We start from the raw sequence: 21,828 nt of genomic DNA on the forward strand, positions 1-21,828 counted from the left end.
TAGCTCTTTTCCTTCTGATAGCAATTTATCTTTACTTGTCTATAAAGGTTCCATCCTTTTATTCTTCCCCTTTTATGTTTTTGATGTCACCAGTTTTCTCTTCATGCTGTGGTTTTATTGTCAATTTGTAGTAACTATACTTATTTTTAATGTTTTTTTCCTTTAAAATTTATGCTATAATTAAGAGTTTAATATGCTATTCTAAAAAAGAGTTACATTTTAAAAATTCTGACTATCACTTTAACCAGAGTTTTGTGTAATTTCATCGTTTTGTTTCAGCTTGAAAAACTCCTTTCAACATTTCTTGTAAGGCAGGTCCAGTGTTGGTGAACTCCCTCAGTTTTTGTTAGTCTGAGAAAGCCTTTATTTCTCCTTTATATCTGAAGGATAACTTTGACTGATAGAGTATTCTTGGCTGGCAGTTTTTCTCCTGGCCTGTAGAGTTTCTGTTGAGAAATCTGCTGATAGCTTAAGGGGAGGGGGGGGGGATTCCTTTGTAAATTACTGTCCTTTCCTCCATGGTTGTCCTTAAAATATTTTATTTATTATTGATTTTTGAAAGTATTTTTAAAAATATAATATGTCTTGGAGAAGGTCTTTTACATTGAGATAATGTGTTCTATTGCTTTGTGCACTTATATGTCAAGTTCCTTCTTCATGTTTGGAGAGTTCTCACCTATTATTTCTTTAGATATGTTCTCTCTTTTCTTAGCCTCCTCTTCTTTTTCTACTAAATCCATTATTTTATGTTGGCTTTCCTAATGGAGTCAGATAGATCTTGTAGGGTTTCTTAGCTTTTTAAAATCTTAGCTGTCTATCCTCTTAAAACTGAATCATTTTTATAATCCTATCCTTGAGCTTGGTTATTCTCTCTTCCATCTGATCTGCTCTACTTCTAATGCATTTGAATACAGTCTTCTTCTCATTTATTTATATGAGTTATTCAGCTCCACAATTTCTGCTTGGTTCTTTTTTTTTTTATAATTTTGGCATTGTAAGCATTCCGTTTGCTGGTTTTATTCATGAAATAATTATTTTGCATTTCTGAGCTGCTTGCTGACTTTCTTTATAACAGCTATTTTTTTTTTTTTTTTTTTTTGCCGCACGCAAGGTTCTCACTGTTGTGGCCTCTCCCATTGTGGAGCACAGGCTCTGGACACACAGGCTCAGTGGCCATGGCTCACGGACCTAGTCACTCCGCGGCATGTGGGATCTTCCCAGACCGGGACGTGAACCCGTGTCCCCTGCATCGGGAGGCGGACTCTCAATCACTGCACCACCAGGGAAGCCCCATATAACAGCTATTTTTAATTCGTTGTCATATCACAGTATTCAGAGTCTTTGGGTTTGGTTGCTGGAAAATTGTTATTTTCTTTTTTTGATATTCTATTACCATGATTTTTTCATGGTGTTTGATAAAAAGTGTCTCTGCTGCCACATTTGAAATAACAAAATCCTTTCTTATTTAGGCAAGACTTTCTTTACTTTGGTTCCAACAGTTCAACAGTTTAGTAATTAGAGCCTTTACAGAAAGTGGTAATATGCCCAAGTTTTTAGTTTCTCTTGCTGGAGCTGACTTGATGTTAACGTTGAAGTATGTGCATAAAAAAGAAAAAGCTGGGGTTTCCCTGGTGGCGCAGTGGTTGGGGGGTCAGCCTGCCGATGCGGGGGGCGCAGGTTTGTGCCCCGGTCTGGGGGGATCCCAAATACCGTGGAGCGGCTGGGCCCAGAGGCCGTGGCCGCTGAGCCTGCACGTCCGGAGCCTGTGCTCAGCGGCAGTAGAGGCTGCGGCAGTGGGAGGCCCGCATACTGCAAAAAAAAAAAAAAAAAAATGCTGGTGGAGGGGAAATAAAGGGGGTGTAGTGGTATAGAGGGGCTAAGTGTGTACTTAACACTTGGAGCTTTGGGAGTGCCAATGACCTAGTAAGCATATCCTCAAGTTGGGGGGAATCCAGAGTTCTATGGGTGGTCCTCTTGCCAGAATCTAAGGCCAAACAGCAGAACATACTTTCCTTTACTTTTCTTGGTCTGCCTAACTCTCTTTCCTTTTCTTCCTCTCAGTCACTCTGTTTTTTTTCCTCAGGGAGAGCAATGGGTCCCTCCAGCTGCAGCACATGTGGCCAGGCAGACCCCCACTTCCTCTTTCACTCACCACCTCCTCTGTCAGAAAGGTCATTTTGGACAGGTGCCAGACCTGCCACCACCTTCTCTGCTGAGGCTGCTTCTGCTACCACTTCTCTCACTCAACTGCCTCCTCTGGGTTCTAATCTACCCACTTTCAGGTACACAGATGGATGGATATCTCTAGTGTCCTGGTATGCTATGCAGAGATGCTTTTCTTCAGTTATGGATGTCCAATTAGTGTAAATTCAAGGGGAGATAAAAAGAAACTCATGCCTCCTGTTGCTGACATCTCACTGCCTATTTTTAATTGGCTTGTTTTTCTTTTTCTTGTTTTTCTTTTGAAGGTTCTTTATATATTCTGGACATTAGTTCTTTATCAGATATATGATTTTCAAATATTTTCTCCTATTTTGCCAGCTACTTTTCCTTTGAGGTATGGTTTTAATTTTGATGAAATTCAATTTGTCTATTTTTCTGATTTTTTTTAAATTTCATTAAATCTTGCTTATTTTAATTTATTAAATTAGTTTTGCAATCCACTCATGTAAGGAGATCTGCATTTTGACAAAAACAGTTTTATAGAACACGTTTAGAACCCCAGTATTCATTAAGATCATCACAGAAGTGAGTGTGCATAAAGGGTACACTGGAATAAGCCCTTACACTTATCCAAAATTCAGTGGTCGTGAGATGTGGAAGAACAATTAAAGTAGACCTAGGAGTGTCCTAAGCACTCAAGTTGGTGATAACCAAGAGAAACTATTGTTCTGAGAACCAAGAATTAAGAGTTTCAATAAAAATGCATTATCAACTCTGCTAAAATTTTGTCAAATAGGATGAGAACTTAGAAATAATCATCTTCCCTCATGATCTCCAGAATTAGCATTATTCCTTCATTTGACTGGAAGCAAAAGGAAAACAAAATATTAGTCATAGAGTCACATTTTTTATTTTATAACTTCACATAATATACTGCTAACTCTTTCACCATGAATCCTCATTGCAATTTATTTCTATATTTAATTTGCTAAGCTAATATTTTTTTCTTTTCCTTTTTTTGCTGTGTGGCAGAAGGAAATATTTTCAAGCTTGATAGGCATCTTTCTTTATTTGATATTTTTTAGCTTGCTTTATGGCTTCTTTATTGTGATTAGAAATGGTGACAAAAATATAAACCTAACAGTATCATTTGTCAAATTCCAAATCTCTTCAACTATCTTTCACAGGTTCCATTTCCATCATGCATAAAAGTTATGAATTTCACCTAGTAATAAGCAAGAATTTGTCTTTTAAATAAATCAAATAATATTTTATAGGTAGAAGGGGGGCTTTACCCAGGTAAAAATTATAAAAAACAAAACAGAGCATTTCTGGTTGGTATTCTTGGGTCATATTCCTGTCTATGGCACTGATCTATATTTCTCTACAGTGCCTCTCACTATGGAAGTTAGGCACTTGACAGAAATATTGGACTGTAAAAATAATAAGTGGGTAGTGAAAGTTCTTCCCTATCTTTAGTATAGAGTGCCCGTGTCATGTTGAACACCAAAGGAATCAAGTTCCACGAAGCTTGTGAATAAAATTAAAGGTTGGTTCAAACTGATGAAGTTTAATTCATGTATCATTTCTTAATTATTTCCATATCTCTTTTTCAACTATTTTTAAGAGTAGAACTAATGGACCAATCACAAATTAATTTTGTTATATCTTATTTTTAGGGTTATTTTAGAGAAGAAGATATAGCTTTTGCTGTTTATCTCAATGGAATAAAATAATTCTACTACTTTGTGATAAATTTAAGCCTGTTAGTATTTAGATTTAAAGACTACTGGCATTGAGAGGTTTCTGTGTTAATGTTACTTGCCAAAATTAATGAGGCTGTTTGCTTAAATGCTTAAGAAAACTACAAAATAGGTTAAAAGTGGTGAAGCCTATTGGACAAGTGGGAGGTGCACGTTTTGTTTTTTCATTGTGAACATGAGCTAATGTGATATGGGAAGCAGCAGCTGGAGGCAAGGTCAGCAAGATTGGAGTATCATAGGCCAACTCTACCTAGCAATGAGATATAGCATAGTTGTAATTTTCTTATAAAATTTTGTGCCAAACACAAAAGAGGTCAGCTAGATGTGAGAAATACACTAATAACTACTATAAGCTCTTCACTGACAGCATTTTTCTTCATGAAGAGCATTGCATAGTGAGATGGGATGTTATAAGACATAAGATCAATAACAAATATGGGCAAAAATACTCATGTTCTATCATTGGTCATTTTACACAGTGGTAATCTGGTCTAGATCCTTCCAAACTAAAGACTTGTGTTAGTTTAATATTGGTGATAGATATATTTATGATTGATTGGATTAACTGCCTGATGTATTTTAATAATAAATTTTTGAGACTGTAATATCACAAAAATGGAAATTCTGAAGAAGCTCTTAAAAATTCAGTTTGGACCATCATAGAACATACAATCATGCAAGCAATTTTGGTTTAAAAGAGCAGTGACTATACATATTACCATGTGTATATGTGTGATTCTCTATTTGCAACATTTGTTTTAACCAGAGTTATAACTTATCTATAGTTCATTATTTAAATACCTTGTGGTTCTAATTTAATACCATATACCAGGCTAGCTGTTGAAGATATTTCAGTCTCTCATTTTTACCAAAACTTATAATGTATTTGAAGAATTTGATGTGTGATTTTTTGGTCCAGACCCTGTATTAGGGGTAGTAATACAACAGGGAACAAAACCTGACTTGGTCTCTGCCCCATTAGAGTCATCATTATAATGAACTAGACAGAAATTAATGAAATAATGATTTAAAAAAGTAGCTAAACCTTACGGATTGTAAATAATTCTCCCCAAAGTACACATTTAGGAAGTTGCTGAGTGAATAGAGAAAGCCAGTCTGTCTCATTCCAGACACCATGCTCTTAAACACTGCATTAGGAGTTTCTACTTCCATTGAACAGTTATCCTATTCATTGCAAGGACAAATACAAATATAATTGCTCAACTTTACAAATGTGATTTTTCATTTTACAAGAAAATATTTGAAATTTAGTTACTCCAATTCTAAAAACATATTTTTACTACTAGTAAATAATTTTAATGATAACTTTAAATGCAAATTCTTAGGTAAAGTTTGTCATACATAATTGAGTTAAAATTTGATATTTATAGCTAAGTTTTATTTTTCCCTGCCTCACACAATTAAACAAATTTCAATTTAGGCATTTAACAATAAGGGCTAATCAACTGCAAATTTATATTAGAATAACCTAGGTGATTCTGTTATTGTGGTAATAAATAAATAATATATTATTTCCATAGATGAACATAAAGTTCATTTCTCCGTCACATCAAAATCAGACATAGGGCTTCCCTGGTGGCACAGTGGTTGAGAGTCCGCCTGCCGATGCAGGGGACGTGGGTTCGTGCCCCGGTCTGGGAGGATCCCACATGCCACGGAGTGGCTGGGCCCGTGAGCCATGGCCACTGAGCCTGTGTGTCCAGAGCCTGTGCTCCACAATGGGAGAGGCCACAACAGTGAGAGGCCTGTGTACCCCCCCAAAAAAAAAATCAGATATGGGTCAAGATGCTGTTTAAGTGTTGACTCAGTTATCCAGGTTTTATCTTGTGACACTTGCATTAAAAACAATAAAGACAGTTTTGCATAGGGTTTTGTTATGAAGCTTGAGAATAATATGTTTCACTTCCTCCAGTCACATTGGCCAGAACCCAGACACATGACTTTAATCTTAGTATAAGTGAGGCTGGAAATTATCTTCTTGTGTGTCCAGAAAGAAAAATATAACACAGATTTGAAACACAGTGTTTCCATTGCAACTTAATATTTTGGTAACATTCATAAGTACCTTCAATTTAAAAAAAATCTTTTATACACACTGTTATCATAGTAACAAAAGAATAATTATTTAACATACCTTCAATTATTTGGTACTTTTATCCTCAACCAATTTGAAATACTGATCACTCTACAAATATTAGTAATTCAACTATGCAATGCAAATACAGCAGAAATATGGGGAGAAAAACTGGTCATAGCATAGATATAAGGAACCTTCTGAAAGTCCACTGAGTAGGCAATGCACTAATCTGGCCACATGTATCAAAAATTTTCCAAGGTATATATTATGGTCTTATTTGGGAAGAATGAATGAACCAGAACAATACAATTCAAAAAGAAGTGCCAGCTACTCTTTGCAATGTGATCTTCATTGGATCTGGAGCATATATATTGAGTACAGTCATTGTTTGCTTTTTGTTGTTATTGCTTTCAACATAATTGTATTGTCATTTTGATTCATTATATATGAACTTTAATGGAATTTTGCCAGATTTTGAAGTACTTCTTTCCTCTTTATGTATGTCTCAAGAAATATCTAGTAAAATAACTGAGCGTAAAAATATTTTCAGATTTTTTTTTTTTTTTTTTTTTTTTGCGGTACGTGGGTCTCTCACCACTGTGGCCTCTCCCATTGCGGAGCACAGGCTCCGGACGCGAAGGCCCAGCAGCCATGGCTCATGGGCCCAGCCGCTCCGTGGCATGTGGGATCCTCCCGGACCGGGGCACGAACCCGCGTCCCCTGCATCGGCAGACGGGACCCTCAACCACTGCGCCACCAGGGAAGCCCATTTTCAGATATTTTATATATAAGTAGATCTCAGTAAAATATTCCAGATTCAAGTACATGAGAGGACTTAGATATTGGCTATTGATATTTATAGTACTTGCTTAACAGCCAAGAAACCCCAAATTTTACTAAGTTAAAAATTAAACAGAAATTACTCACCATTTGCATTAGTAATTTCCTTAAATACATTTTAGGAAATTAGTGGCCATCCCTCAGAGAATGGTTAACTGAAATGTTGTTTTCATATTTGTTTCATTCATATTTATATTTGTTCATATAATGCAATACCACATTGAGGATAAAACATGGCTTAAAATTATATATGTCAACATGTAAATATCTTACAAAGTTTACTGAAAAGCAGTTGCTGAATGATTCATGAAGAAACATATTATTTATGTACATTTTAAAAATAGTTAATTACAATATTTATATACGTAAAATAAATATTACCCTGACTTATGTAGATGAATTTGGGAATGGTGCTGGGATGAGTGCCAAAGCAAACTTTATTTTTTTAATTAATTAATTAATTTATTTATTTTTTGTCTGTGCCACATGGCATGCAGGATCTTAGTTCCCCAACCAGGGATTGAACCCTTGCCCCCTGCAGTGGAAGCACAGAGTCCTAACCACTGCACCAACAGGAAATTCCCCCCAAAGCAAACTTTAAATTTAACTGAATAGTTTATTTTACAGGGATAAAGAAAATAGTAGATAACAAGTATAAATAGTAGATAACAAGTAAAAATTATAAATAATGAATAAATATCTTTTTGGTTATTTTTTATATTTTTCTGTATTTAAAAAAATTATCATTTTACGGAAGAACATTGAAAAAATTCCCCCAAAATATTTACTTGTGAATTTATGGAAATGTTTTTATGTAATACATGTTGGTACCAAGGGAACTTTCGTTAAAATTCTGTATGTAATTATAGGCTGAAAAAATGAGCTTTGTTAAAGTGAAAAGTATTAACATATTAGATAATCCATTTCTAAGATTCTGGCCAATAAGTAGAAGTTTCAAGGCATCTCTGTCTAATGCACAGGAGATGGCAATCAGGAGGAGAAGTGTGTATTGAGTTTTGTATATTTCAAGAGATTAAGTCTATTGAAATTGTAGCAATAAAGCTGGGATGAGCAAATAAGCTGATTTATTCTTACCATTAGATGAAAGAATCTAATTTAGTGTGAATAGACTCTGTGGATTGAAGAGTAATAGAAGGGAAATATTTGGGAAGCTTTTTATCTTTTAAAGTAAGTTGGAATGAGAGTATATTAACTGAGGTCAAAGAAAAGAGAAATTGTCAGCCTTGCTAATTTTGTAGACAGGTCTTTGCTCCCTGAGAGAACAGCCATCTGGTGAGGAGATTCTTTTCATCAGATTACAATCCTTTAATTTAGTACCTTTCTCAGGAGTGTGAAGTTATTACTTACATTATGATTAATAATATTTCTAAACACCTATGAAGATATGGGCATTGATATATTAAGTAAAGTACATTTAGGTAAGATTGAGCAAAGGAAACTGTTATCATTTACCTGGAAGACCTTAGGTATATGTATGTGTGTAACACACTTATTTTAATTTCTATTTTTCAGATACATGAACTGAGGTTCTAAGATGTTAAGGAACTTGATCATGTCACATATAGAAACCTGAAGAGCTGAATAGAATTGTAGACTTTACTGACTGACCAAGAAACCCATCCTCAAATTCAAAGGTAATCATATTTTGCTTAAAGATATTTTAAGCATAACTGAGGTAAGAAATGATACTATAAGTAAATGGATTAGTATCAATGAAGAGGTGTTTTTCTTTTCTTTTTAAGGGGTACTTTAGGTATAGCAGGATGTAATGAAAAGAATATGGTCTCTGATATAAAAGAGGTTCACATTAGAATTCCTAAAAATTAACTTTCAGTCTAAATCTCAGATCTTAGTTTTCTATTCAGTAAAATGGAGGATGTAAAAATTACCTCATAGAATTATAGTGACGCTAAAATGAATAAACAGACATCACTCAACCTACACACAAAAGACATTTAGCAAAACAGCAGAAACAGAATATAGGCTCAGACACTTATATTGATACTTCAGTTAACTTTTCGTCAAGATATTCTTGACCACTGACCTGCCTTAATATTCTTCTTTTTAAGGATATTAGCTCTGCTGTGGGGTCTGAGCTTTTACACTTCTCTAAATTTATCTGAAAATGTAAGCTATTTTTAATCTAGCTATGGTCCCTAAATCAATGATATGACAAAGTCTGGGAACCAGAAAAGATATGATTAGAAGAATTATGTTGTTAAATTAATATGTACATTGATAGTCTCACCTATACTGTTAAATAAGAACTTTATAATCCTGTTCACAGATATTGTAGGAATCAGAAAACCGTGGTCTATTTCCTGATTTACCACTAATTCACTGTATGGGTGCAAGCTATTAAATTATCTTTTCTCTATTTTTGACTTTGCTACATATTAAAAAAAAAATTGACATACCTTAATTCTGTTGGGTTGACCTTCCTTTTCCATGGAAATTACATTGATTTTCATACACATGAAATCAGCATTAATTTAAAGCATTTAAAAAATCATTTGCCAACTCTTAATGTTTATCATTTCCTTTTACTCATTGACCTATATGATTGATTAATTATTCAAACTTGTATATTGTTCCAATAACAGAAAGATGATCTGATAGTTTAATTTTTTCAAAGCTATTTCCAGAATTTGTCTTCTTAATGGTCTCTTTTAAAATCTTTTTAGAGGAAGTGGGTGTCTTCATCCTGAGACAGGATGAAAAAATATGTCACTAGAGTCCTAAAGGCAAGGGCATAGTAGTGCTAGGGACATTGACAGAGCAACATGGTTTAGAATGAAACAGAACAGCTGGGCCACCCAGGCAGTGTCTGAGCTGGTAAAGCAGACTTCTTACATATTCGGCATGTATCCAGGTGGATGGGACAGATTATAAAGAACTCGGATAGCAGATATTATTACAGATGATTTGACCAAACAGGCATTTTTCAGGGGATGTCTTGCAGTCTGTAGAAGAAGAACTAATAAGAGATAGGAAGACTATCAATAATCAAACATATACAATGAGATCAAAGTGGGAAAAAAAAACACTTTAGATTGTTAAATTAAAATAAGTTGTATGTGTTACATCAAAACTTAAATATGATAGAAATTACTGAATGGGTGTTTGAGGTAAGCTTTTGAAGCTCTATAGCCAGGATTAAGTTGTCAACTAAAGTGAAAGGGTATTGGATAAGTCCAGGAATCCTGAGTGAGACTTTAAATCCTTGGTATGGGAGGACAACTTGCTTATAGGTATAACTGAATATGGGGCTAGAAGCAAAGACATTCTCTTATACTCTCAAACATCTTCAAAGCATACTCTTTTGTATTCTTATCTCTAACAAAGACATTGCTTTACTTGAAATACCCTGAAGTGGAGGTTTCTCATTCTTCCCCACTCTGCACAAGGCATAACATTTTATAAATAGTTTATTCCCTGTTACTGTTTCCAGATAGTTACTTGTACTATTTCATACAGATTTTTCTTTAGTCAAAATTCATGAAATTTCACTATACCATTCCCTTCTCTCTTTGTGGCAGTCATATGGTGCCCTCTTCATTTCTCAATCACATATTCATTGAGAATTTTGGCGACATACTCCTCTGTGTTACTAAAAGTCCCATCATCATTTTACATAACTTTAATGCTCATAACAGAGGACATACTCCTCTGTGTTACTAAAAGTCCCATCATCATTTTACATAACTTTAATGCTCATAACAATGGCCTAATAAAAATATTAGCTTCAAAGCCTCTTGGTGTCAACAGTTCTTCAGTTAATACATCCATTTCCAAAATCAGATCCAGAAAATTATCATCATTCTCAGAAATATTGTATAAAGATTGACTAATATCCATGAGAACCCTCTTATAATAACTAAAATAACAATTTAACAACTTAGTACATGTATTGATATTGTATAACTAACATACAATAAACTGTATATATTTAATGTACAATATGTGATCAATTTTGATATATGTATATATCATAAAAATATCAACACAATCAAAATGATAAACATATCCATCACCCTCAAAACTTTCCTCATGCTTCTTTGTAATCTCTCTCTGTTGACCTTCCCCATACCTTCATCTCCAGGCAATCATTTATCTGCTTTCTGTCCTTGCATATTAGATTGCATATTATATAATTTTATAAATATATAGTATTTGTTCTTTATTTTTATCTGGCTTCTTTCATTCAGAGTAATTATTTTGAATTCAACATGTTATTGTGTGTACAGATAATATATTCCTTTTTATTGTTAAGCAATATTCCATGGTAAAATATACAGAAATTCCTTTATTCTTCACATTTTGATGGACTTTGCTTTCTTTATAGTTCTGGCTGTTAGACATAAAGTTGTTCTGTCAGTTATGGGAGATTATTGAGAATGTTGTTCAAGTCTTCTGTATCCTCACTGCATTTTTGTCTGTTTGTCATATCAATTATTCAGAGAATAGTATTGAAATCTTCAACTATATTTGTGGATTTTTCTATTTGAAGTACTACTAGTTTTTGCTATGTGTATTTTGAAGCTCTATTAATAGATGCATACATATTTTGGATTATTGTGTTCTCATCATGAAATTACCTTTTTATCATCATAAAGTGACCTACCTTATCACTGTCATTATTCTTTGTTCTGAAATCTACTTTTTCTAATATAACTATTCCAGCTTTCTTTTGATTAGTGTTAGTATATCTTTCTTCATTATTTTACTTTTAACCTATATTATTCTTTATATGTAAACAGATAGTTGGGTTTTGCTTTTTTATTCATCTGATAATCTCTGATGTTTAAAGTAGTGTTATATCATGTATATTTAATGTGATTATTGATATAATTATGTTTAAATATTAAATACTTCTATCTGGTTTCTATTAATTCCATTCTTTGTCCCTTTTTCCATATTTTTCTGACTTCTTTTCGGTTAATTTACTACATTTTAAAATTCAACTTAACTTTTTTGTTGGCTCATTAGCTAAAGCTAACACTGTTGATCAAGAAGATATGTTTTGTTATCTTAGTAGTTGCTTTTGGGTGATAGTATAAGCCTTTCGCTTATCACAGTCTATTTCAAGCACTGTGTAAGAATCTTGAAGTAGTATTCATTTAATTATCACCTCTAGGCTTTCTTGCTTTTGTTGTCATACATTTCACTTCTACCTATGGTATAAATACCAAACTTCTTATTCTGCAGATATTTTATTTACATGAGAAAGCATTTTAAAATGTTACTTGCTCTTCTTGTAATTTGGAATATGAAAATCATAGTGTCTGAGTACGCACAGAAAGAAAAAAAAAGAGGTAGTACAACTGTGGCTCTGACTGGCTCTGGAATATTCAGAGTTGAGTGATGATATATGGTATATTATTCTTTTCTAAGAGCTAGAAACAGATAGGGACATGATTCAACGTTCCCCTTCTGAGGTTTGACATTCTTTTAGGGCTTACAGGCAAAAACTTGATAATTTATCTGCAATGTTAATGTTATTGGCAGAAATTTTTATTCACTTTTCCCACGTTTTAAGTTTATCTTTATTTTCTGGTTTTAGTTCTGTTGCAGTCATCATCCCTATTTGGTATTCTGTTATATTTTACAAGGTAGTACAATTATTTATTACTGATGCTTAATGAATCTATGAGACTGCATTTTAAGAGTAAAGTCTTGTCTTGTTTTTCATTTAGAATTTTTAGTTTTATTGTTATTGAAGGATAACTTTTACACATTTTTTATATTGTTTTAATCATGTATGCGTGTATATATAGGAATATATACATAGGAATGATAGTACAAGTGAAATAAATAGGGTTGAACAAAGCTCAAACTTTCAAAAGTCTGAGGTCTCAGTTTGTCAAATCTCTTTTCTGCTCAGAGTTATCAATGTTTATCATTAAAAGAGCTCTATACCTTCAAGGATATTAATGATGATTGATTTCAAGTTATTAAAATATGAAAGAAAACACACAGTTCATTACTGAGTAAATGCAGTCTTAGTTGTGTAATTCAAAATGTTTTATTGAATATCTCATTTGTACCAGGCCAATACTAAGAACAGGAGACATGGTAGTGATCAAGAAAAATTCAGTCACTCCTTTCATGGACTGTGGGCAGGTGATATTTGCCTATTTTATTCATCTTTTTATTTTTAAAACTTGGTATACTGTATTACACTGGCTCATCATAATGATTAAAATGCTAGAATTTACACAAAACTTTGAATAGCACTGAAATTTGAGATCATCCTTGAAACTATTTGTTTAGTTCTAGGGAAGTTATAAACAAAGGCTGATAATTAGCTGATAATTAGATAATATTTTTCTAACAATTTATAATTTTATTATTTATATGAACACTGATATTATGTTGCTTGATAGAGAAGATAACACTGTTGATCAAGAAGATATGGTAAATCAAAGAAATATCATATCTGTAAACTCAAAATAATCACATACCTTCCCAATATCTATACAAATAAGGAAGTTATCAATGAAATATCAGTAATGTTCCTTCTCTTTTTTGTATTTGAAAATAAGTTAATATGTGGAATCTAAAAAAATAATACAATTGAATCTATATATAAAACAGAAACGGACTCACAGACATAGAAAACAAACTTATGGTTACCAAAGGGGAAAGGGAGAGGAGGAAGGAACAATTAGGAGGCTGGGATTAACAGATACAAGCTACTATACATAAAATAGATAAATAACAAGGATTTACTGTATAACAAAGGGAACTATATTCATTATCTTATAATAAGCTATAATGGAAAATAATCTAATATATATATATTTATATATTTTTAATATATATAACTGAATCACTTTGCTGTACACCTGAAATTAACACAATATTGTAAACCAACTATACTTCAATTTAAAAAATAAAAGAGAAAGTCAATGAAGCAGTTTATCTGTTATTGTTGTTGAGACAGTTCAAAAAGTTCTATTTGTCACACAGTTAAAAAAGCAAAAACTTAAAGAGATATTCAAAACTATCTTTTCTTTCATTTTCAGTATTAAATTACTGTGGAGGATCTTCAACTGATAAATTTTGCCATGTATATCCTGCTCCATTTGTAGTTCACGGAGATTGGATAATATAATATGATTATGTACTTGGAAGAAAAAATTTACTTTCTTCCATAGAATTTATAAACTATTTTATAAACACAACTCTATTTTTCCATTGATTTTCCTAAACTCTCCCTAGAATCACTTTTGTTTTTATTCTGAGAAGGCAGTTTAATCTCTGGTTTTCCAGAGTTGCTAAGAAGAGTAATATTTACTCTTCATATTATATAGTTTCCTTCTCAGTAAAGGCTTTGATTAAATAATTTAATGTGTAATAGGAGATAAACTTTGAAATGCATGGAGACAAATGCATACCTAACCAGGGAAAGAAGGATTTCCAGCCTTCTTTGAGGACTAGGTCATTCCCTTAACTGGCCCACTAGTATTGCTTCTTTATACTTCTTGTGTAAATAAACCATTAACAAGAGATAAAAAATAGAAAACTTATTTAACATAAGCAAAATTATCAAAAATACAACGGGAATAAACTATAGTATACAATTTTAAATCACGTATTCAGATGTGAAATAAATGTTTTCTATAATTTATCTTAGTTTCTGAATCTATTCTGAATTCTCCTTTGCCTGTTGGCAGTAAATATTCTTATGAGCAACTCTCTTGTTTCCTCAGCCACTTCAGATTTAAACTGACAATTCAGAATTTACCCCTAGGCATGAATGTAAGACCTGTTTGGGTCTTTTGTCTATCTCTGTCATGTCTCACAGGATATTCCAGGGCTGCTGGAAGCAAGGCTGCTCTGCCCCTGACGTACCCCTCAGTTATGCCTATTCTCCTGCTCGTATGCCATACCATTGAGGGAAATTCTGAGTGCACACACTTCTCAGAGTACCAGATGGGAAGTTCATTACAGGTTATATCACTGTTAAATTACTAGTTGTATCCAGATGTTCAATATCACCACACTTTTGGATATCACTTGGTATAAGTATATGGAAAAGGTAGAGAAATGCTTTTAGATACCCTTCTCAATATCTAACTTTGTCTCTTCCTCCAACAAAAAATGTCAGTATCTAGGATGGAGAAAAATAGAAGTGTCTACTTAAGTAAAATGGACTGGGGGAGGGAGAAATGGGTTTTTTTAATAAGATGTTCTACCCAAATCTCTTTGTCTTATACCTGGATTATGGGTTTTATCTTAAAGCTAAGAATGCCATTACTGTTTTGTTTGGTGGAAAACTCATTTTAGGGGAAATTACAGCCTTATATATTACTGTTCAGAGAAGTGCCAGAGGTTTCAAAGGACACATGGAAAGGTGGTATGGGAAACTACCCACTAATATTTCTCAATTTTATCCTGATGTTAACTTTTTTAGTTGAACTAATTCACAGTATTTGGGTTTATTGAAGTTTGAGATTCAGCAGACTATAAAAACTCCTAATATTTGAGTTAAATTTCTAGATACTCAATACTTTGTGTAATATTTTAAGTAGGAAAAGATAGCACAGTTGATATATATGCAGATCCTAAGATCTAAAAAGCAATGCTAATTAATCAATCTGTGGTTTGACATGGCAGATTGCGTACATGGTGCTTCCCATTGGATGCAATGGGATTAGAATCAATGTCTTTCCCTGACTTTCAGCTCTTTTGAAACTTGACATATTCTTCTGCTCCTATTTCTTCTTTTACCAGGGGTCATTATGCTTTAATTTATTCTAGACTATGCCTGGGAATTTTCTGGAATTTTGGTATCTTTAAAAAATATGGTGATTTTTCATCTTGTTTGAATGCTCTCAGTGTCTGCATTTTCTAGTAGAGTTACAATAAATCATAACATTTTATCCAAATCTGTTTCACTCTAACTCCAATAGAATTACCTAATAAATGTTGGGACCAAGTAGAAATAATGGTTATGTTTTCAGTGTTTCAGGTTTAAGAACTATGAGGATCAATTTTATTTAATATGAGGAACATATGGAGTCTTTAAATTTCTCTAAATCTTCTTTTATCAAACTCCTCTGTCTCTAGAAACAAAAGTAATTGAAGACTTCCCAAACTCCTTTGTGTTTCACTCATTAGCATGAATTTCAATTTGTCCAATTTTGCTGGATTTGAGGAATGCCCTTTAAGACTTCCTTATTCATGAAACTTGAGGACTACAGCAGGAGAGGATGGCAGGAATGAGTAACAGTAGAGAAATGCAGAACTTTAAGTGATTGCTTATCTAAAACTGAACATCTCCATGCTCAGCTACAATCCTTTAAATCTGAGATTACTACCCTAATAATGTATAGCTGGAGATTAAACCAATCATGAACTTGACAGCAGGCTTCCTTAAAGCGTCAGGATTGACATGTTGACATGTAGTTAACGTTTTTGTCTACTTCTGCGTCTCCTTTATTCCATTGTGTGTGTGTGTGTGTGTGAGTGGATTTTTTTTTATGATTCTAAGCCATCTGTTCCTCTATCAGAAGCCAAGAGGCTAAAGAAGATTTTCTTGCTGAATGAAAGACCCCAAATTGTGTGACATTGCAGAATTGCACGTATGAGTACTGCGTATATCAGAAAGTTGTGGTCTAGGAAAATAATAAAATAATTAGAAAACATAAAGAAACTTGAGAAATATTATCCAAAGAAAAAATCTTAAATTACTAAGAAACAAGGTGTAGATCAGTGCTGTCATAACATAAATTACCTGGTTATTCAATAAGAGTGACAGTGGGGTGCTTCCTATACAGTGAAGTATGACCTTCGCTTCCTAGTCAATAAGTATGACCTTTGCTTCCTAGTCTGATTGTGTGTGTGTGTGTTTATTGATTGATTAATAGACTGATTGGGCAAAGGCATCATGTAACCATCGGTGTGACTCTGAGATGGTCAACTTGTACACCAATGACAGCAAACTCTTACATAGAATTAGCTCTGGTCATCCCAGATTTATTTTTTCCTAATGTCAGATAAATCACATTATACGACTTGAACTTCTTCTTGTCCAAAGCTCGTTAGTTATTGTGTTTCATATACCTAACCTATGTACATTTCCTTACTAACAAACATTTATTTACTGGAGCACATGAAAATATTCATTTTAATGTAAAAGTTTTAGCTGTCAAAAGCCACTAAATCTTTTGAAGGATCACCATGGTTTCTACATCAACTCAGTACATGTGCCATTTTCTGGTGGATTTATCAAACTCATTAAATTTTATAAAACTAATACAATAAAAACAAAATCATTTTTCAACTCATATGGTTTGATAAAGATGGATTGTAAGTGTAGGTATGTAGTAATTGATGGGTTTTTCCTGAAAGAAAGATGTCTTTCTGGTCATTAACCTGCAAAAATAAATCAAGTATACAAATATTTTACTTCTAAAACCCCTTTATTGCATCTTTCTATGGTAACCATCAGATTTTATAAGACGAATGTCATATTGTATTTAATAATTTTTAGTTTCTAAATAGATATTATATTTTAGTTTTTGTATGATAGTGCCCTTAGTTAATATCAATATAATGAATAGTATTAAGATAATTTAATCTTTAGGCAATTAACTCTAATTTATTAATGAAATTTGAATTTTAATTGGTTTATATTAGTCAACTATTTTGGATTTATTATTATATTTAATTATATAAATATATAATTAAATATAATAATATTTGATTATAGAGGAAGATAAATGCACATTGTGAAAATTGGGTAAAACATTTTTTTCTGTTATAACTCTAATTTTTTTAAGTATAGTAATCCTCAAGAGCATAAAAAAGTTCATTTTTAACTTGAGAGACTTCTGTATAGTTCATTTTTTAGTTTCTTACATATAACATTGGTCACTTTGTTGTTGAAATAGCATTTTGTCAGGTCTAGCACTCTGTCTAATAAATGATTTACTTGAACACAAAAAGACATAGTCTCTTTTCCTTAAAGATACATCTAAATCAAATTTATTTTCTAAAACAACCAATTAACATTATACTATTATTGCTGTAGGTAATTTGTTCTTGTTACTGTCTTACAGCTACAGATTGATCACCTTTTTCTGCCTTCATTTTCTTGACTAATCTGCAGTTACCATATATACTCTATTTAAAGCTAGGAAAATAATTCTTAGTTATCATCATTATAAAATTAGATTTTAAAAGGAATAGTGATTATCCACCATCTGCAAATATACTCAAGCTGTCAAAAAATCTGTGGATGATTCCACTACACAGTGTTTCAATTACTATGCGAAAGAAGATTTGGTCAATGGAATCTATGTATTTAGACTTAGACATTTAAAAATTTATTTAGGATGTAAATAATCTCTCTAAATGACAGAAAAAACAAAATTCAATGTGAATGAAAGTTTTATTTTAAGACATTTTAGTAGGGTGAAGATTAACTGACTACAGTGTATGAATTAATATAGGACAATAGAAATGATAGAATAGATTAGAAAACGCCCAGCAGAGCGTTTTCATGTAACTATGAAAATAAAGAGAAAACAAGCAAAGGCTGCATAGATGGGAATAGATAAACATGTAACATAGACTTCTTGGAGCAATTAAAGTTGTGGAGAGTTCCATTGAAAGCAACCGTGCCCATTCTGTGCCTGTTGTGCTACACTTGGTTCTGTGTTTCCTGGCAACAAAGTCTTTTGAGTCCCCTGTTGGGGACAAAGCTGGTATTAAGCAATATTCCATGTCTAACAACCTGGCTCTGTTTCTAGTGGTTGAACTAAAAAAAACACAATTAAACACATTCACTTGCTGACAAAGCTAGATGTAGTTATTTTACTTCCTGTTGCCTTTTGTTACATACAAGAACTACATACTTCTGAAGGATGAAAGACACATTTTTTGTGTATATGTGGGAGGAAAGTAAATATTAGATAGAAAGGTATGCATTACAAATGTGAATGTTTTTGATAAATGGTCAGTGTACTTAAGATGTATATAAAGTACACTTTAATAGTATAGTAAATGAACATGCATATTCGTGACACAGGGTCAATACATTCTAAGACGAGTATTTGTTTTAAAGACGTTAATACAATATTTAACAAATACTTGTTGAATGAACAGATCAGCAGTATGTATTTCCCTCACCTAAGGTTTGCACAAAGAACTTAACTTTTTTTTTGCTAATAAATTTTCATTAAATTGTAAACATGAAAAATAATATCAATGATAGTTACCTGAAATCTGTGCATTCTATCCATTCTGAATTTTATTAATTTGATGTATCCAGAAATAAAGATATTTCTATATTTAAACCAAATTAATTTCTAACAGAATCAAATGTATTGACTGTTGCTTTGAATTGCATTATGGCTTATATTAGCATTAAGCCAAAAGAATCACTATTGCGTTTGTAACAAGGATAATTTCAAGATCACTGCTCACATTAGTGTAGAATGATCTATTTAAAAGGGCTCACAGGAGACCCTCCTCACTCCTCATTACCAGAAAAGCTGTGTTTTTCCTAATAAAATTGATGGATATTATAAATCCTTCTGTCAATCATATAACATTCCATAATTTATCTTCATTCTGGCTACTAAGAAGTTCAAAACAAATCCATGGCTATCTCAATGATCCAGTACTTAACATATGCATTTTTAATAAACATACCATATGGCTTAAATTAATTTTTCTCTATTTACTGGCCTTCTATCTCCTTTACCTCATTTTTTTTAATATATTTTTGCATGTGCACAGCTGGAAGCTGCCTCAAATCCTTTACCAGAATAATACGTGATTATAAATAGTAAATAAATGCATACATAAATATAAATTATACATAATATATTAAACATGGTAAGATCTTAATAAAGATTGAATCAAATAACTTAGCAGGTATCTAAAATTATCTATAGTATCTTAAAGGGTAAACTTTACTCATTAGACTTTAACAATGGATATGGACTTTGGAATAAGACATACTGAAACAAAGTTCACTTAAGAAAATTTTTTTCTCACCCAGCCACACAATATTTTATATATATATATATAATTGTGTTTTTCTAAATCCTGTTATATTAAAAAAAATATCAGCCATTAAAGCATACAACCATGGATAAAATACACAAGCAACATATTTTGGGAAAAAAATAAATGTAGTTTACAAAACAACTAGCAATGTAAAGTTTGCTCAGTCAATGTATTGATTTTTTAGAGAATATTTTTTCATTTATATCATATTGTTATAATTAGGTAACTTTGCTTAATCAATTAATATAATAAAATGAAAGAAGAATTTATTGGTCTCCTACCATGTTCCAAATTATTCTACATATTTTTGTATCAGTTAATTATCATACCAATAATGCTGCTTAACTAACCATCTGAAAAGTTAGTGACCAAAATAAAAGGGCAAAGATTATTCTCATTCATGAATGTGCAGTCTGTGTGGGTTGGTAAATTTTCGGTAGGATTGGCTAGGATGTCTCCAAGCTACAGGTTCAATCTAGGTCTTCACATGTCTCATGCTCTTCGGACCAGCAGGCCGGGCAGAGCAACATTCTTGTTTTTTTTCAATGTGATGATAAAAGTACAAGATGATGAGCCCCATCATGCATGCATATTTCAAGCCTCTGCTTAAAATACATGTTTACATATTTTATATCTACGTAGGTATATAAAAATATATTTTAAATCTATAATATTTAAGAAGTATATTATATCTTTTATATTGTGTAGCTGTCTGGGTGAGAAAAAAATTTTCTTGAGTACATTTTGTCCCGTTTTGTAATCAGTGCTCTCAAGTTCATCTTATTCCAAAGTCCCTATTCATTAGCAAAGTCCACTTATCACCCATCTGCTAAAGAAAATCATATGGCCAACACGAAATTCAGTCATGGGGAAATACCCTCTGCCTTTAATGAGAGAAATTGTAAACTCACATGGCAAAGAATGTAGATTAATGATAAATGAATATTTGAGAACAATAATTTTATTTTCCACAATCTGCCCTCTTTGTTACACTTAGTCACATCTCTCATATTACAAAATGCATCACACCCTTCTCAATAACCCTCAGAGTTGTCATCCAATCAAAATATTAGTTTTTTGTTCATTGAGATATAATTGACATGACATTAGTTTCAGATGTACAACATAGTGATTTGATATTTGTATATATTGTGAAATGTAAGTCTAGTTAGTCTAGTTAACAACCATCACCATGTACAGTTACAAAGTTTTTTTCTTGTGATGAAAACTTTTAAGACCTACTCTCTTAGCAACTTTCAAATATACACATACAGTATTATTAACTATAGTCACCATGCTATCTATTACATCCCTATGACATCTATTTTATAGCTGAAAATTTTTATTTTTTAACTGTCTTTACAATTTTGCCCATTTCCCCAATCCCCTGCCTCTTTTCTTTCTCTCTTCCTTTCTGATTTTATGATTTTCCATAGTCATGTGCTTTGATTTCTTTCTCTCCATATTTTGTGTATCTACTATAGGCTTTTGCTTTGTGGTTACCGTGAGGCTTACATAAAGCAACTTGTATTTAAAACAATCTGTTTTAGTTGATAATTGCTTAAGTTTAATCACATTCTAAAGCTCTACAATTTTACTCTCCCCTCCAATATGTTGTGTTTCTGATGTCACAACTTAGATCTTTTCATCTTATATATGAAAAAAAGTGGTATAGTTGAGTTATATATTTGCTACTTTTGTCTTTCAGTCTTCACACTAGCTTTAAATGAGTAACCCACCTCCTTTATCACATTAGATTATTCTGAATTTTACTATACATTTACCTGTACCAGTAAGATTTATATTTTCATGTTTTTCTGTTACTAAGTAGTGTCCTATCATTTCAGCTTAAATGAGCCCGTTTAACATTTCTTGTAAGGCCAGTCTAGTGGTGACAAACTCCTTTGGCTTTTACTT

At 32.4% G+C, this 21,828-nt stretch overlaps 1 long non-coding RNA gene across 1 annotated transcript in view; it reads left to right on the top strand.

The window, feature by feature from the left end:
- LOC132597189 (uncharacterized) overlaps positions 1 to 21,828 on the top strand; it is a 254,241-nt gene that overhangs the window by 224,125 nt on the left and 8,288 nt on the right. Inside the window, exon 5 of the long non-coding RNA XR_009563602.1 lies at positions 8,398 to 8,519. This is a non-coding gene — a long non-coding RNA (uncharacterized lncRNA). The remainder of the gene's footprint in view (positions 1 to 8,397; positions 8,520 to 21,828) is intronic.

The sequence above is a fragment of the Globicephala melas genome, chromosome 4 (genome assembly GCF_963455315.2).
Source record: "Globicephala melas chromosome 4, mGloMel1.2, whole genome shotgun sequence".
NCBI lineage: Eukaryota > Metazoa > Chordata > Mammalia > Artiodactyla > Delphinidae > Globicephala > Globicephala melas.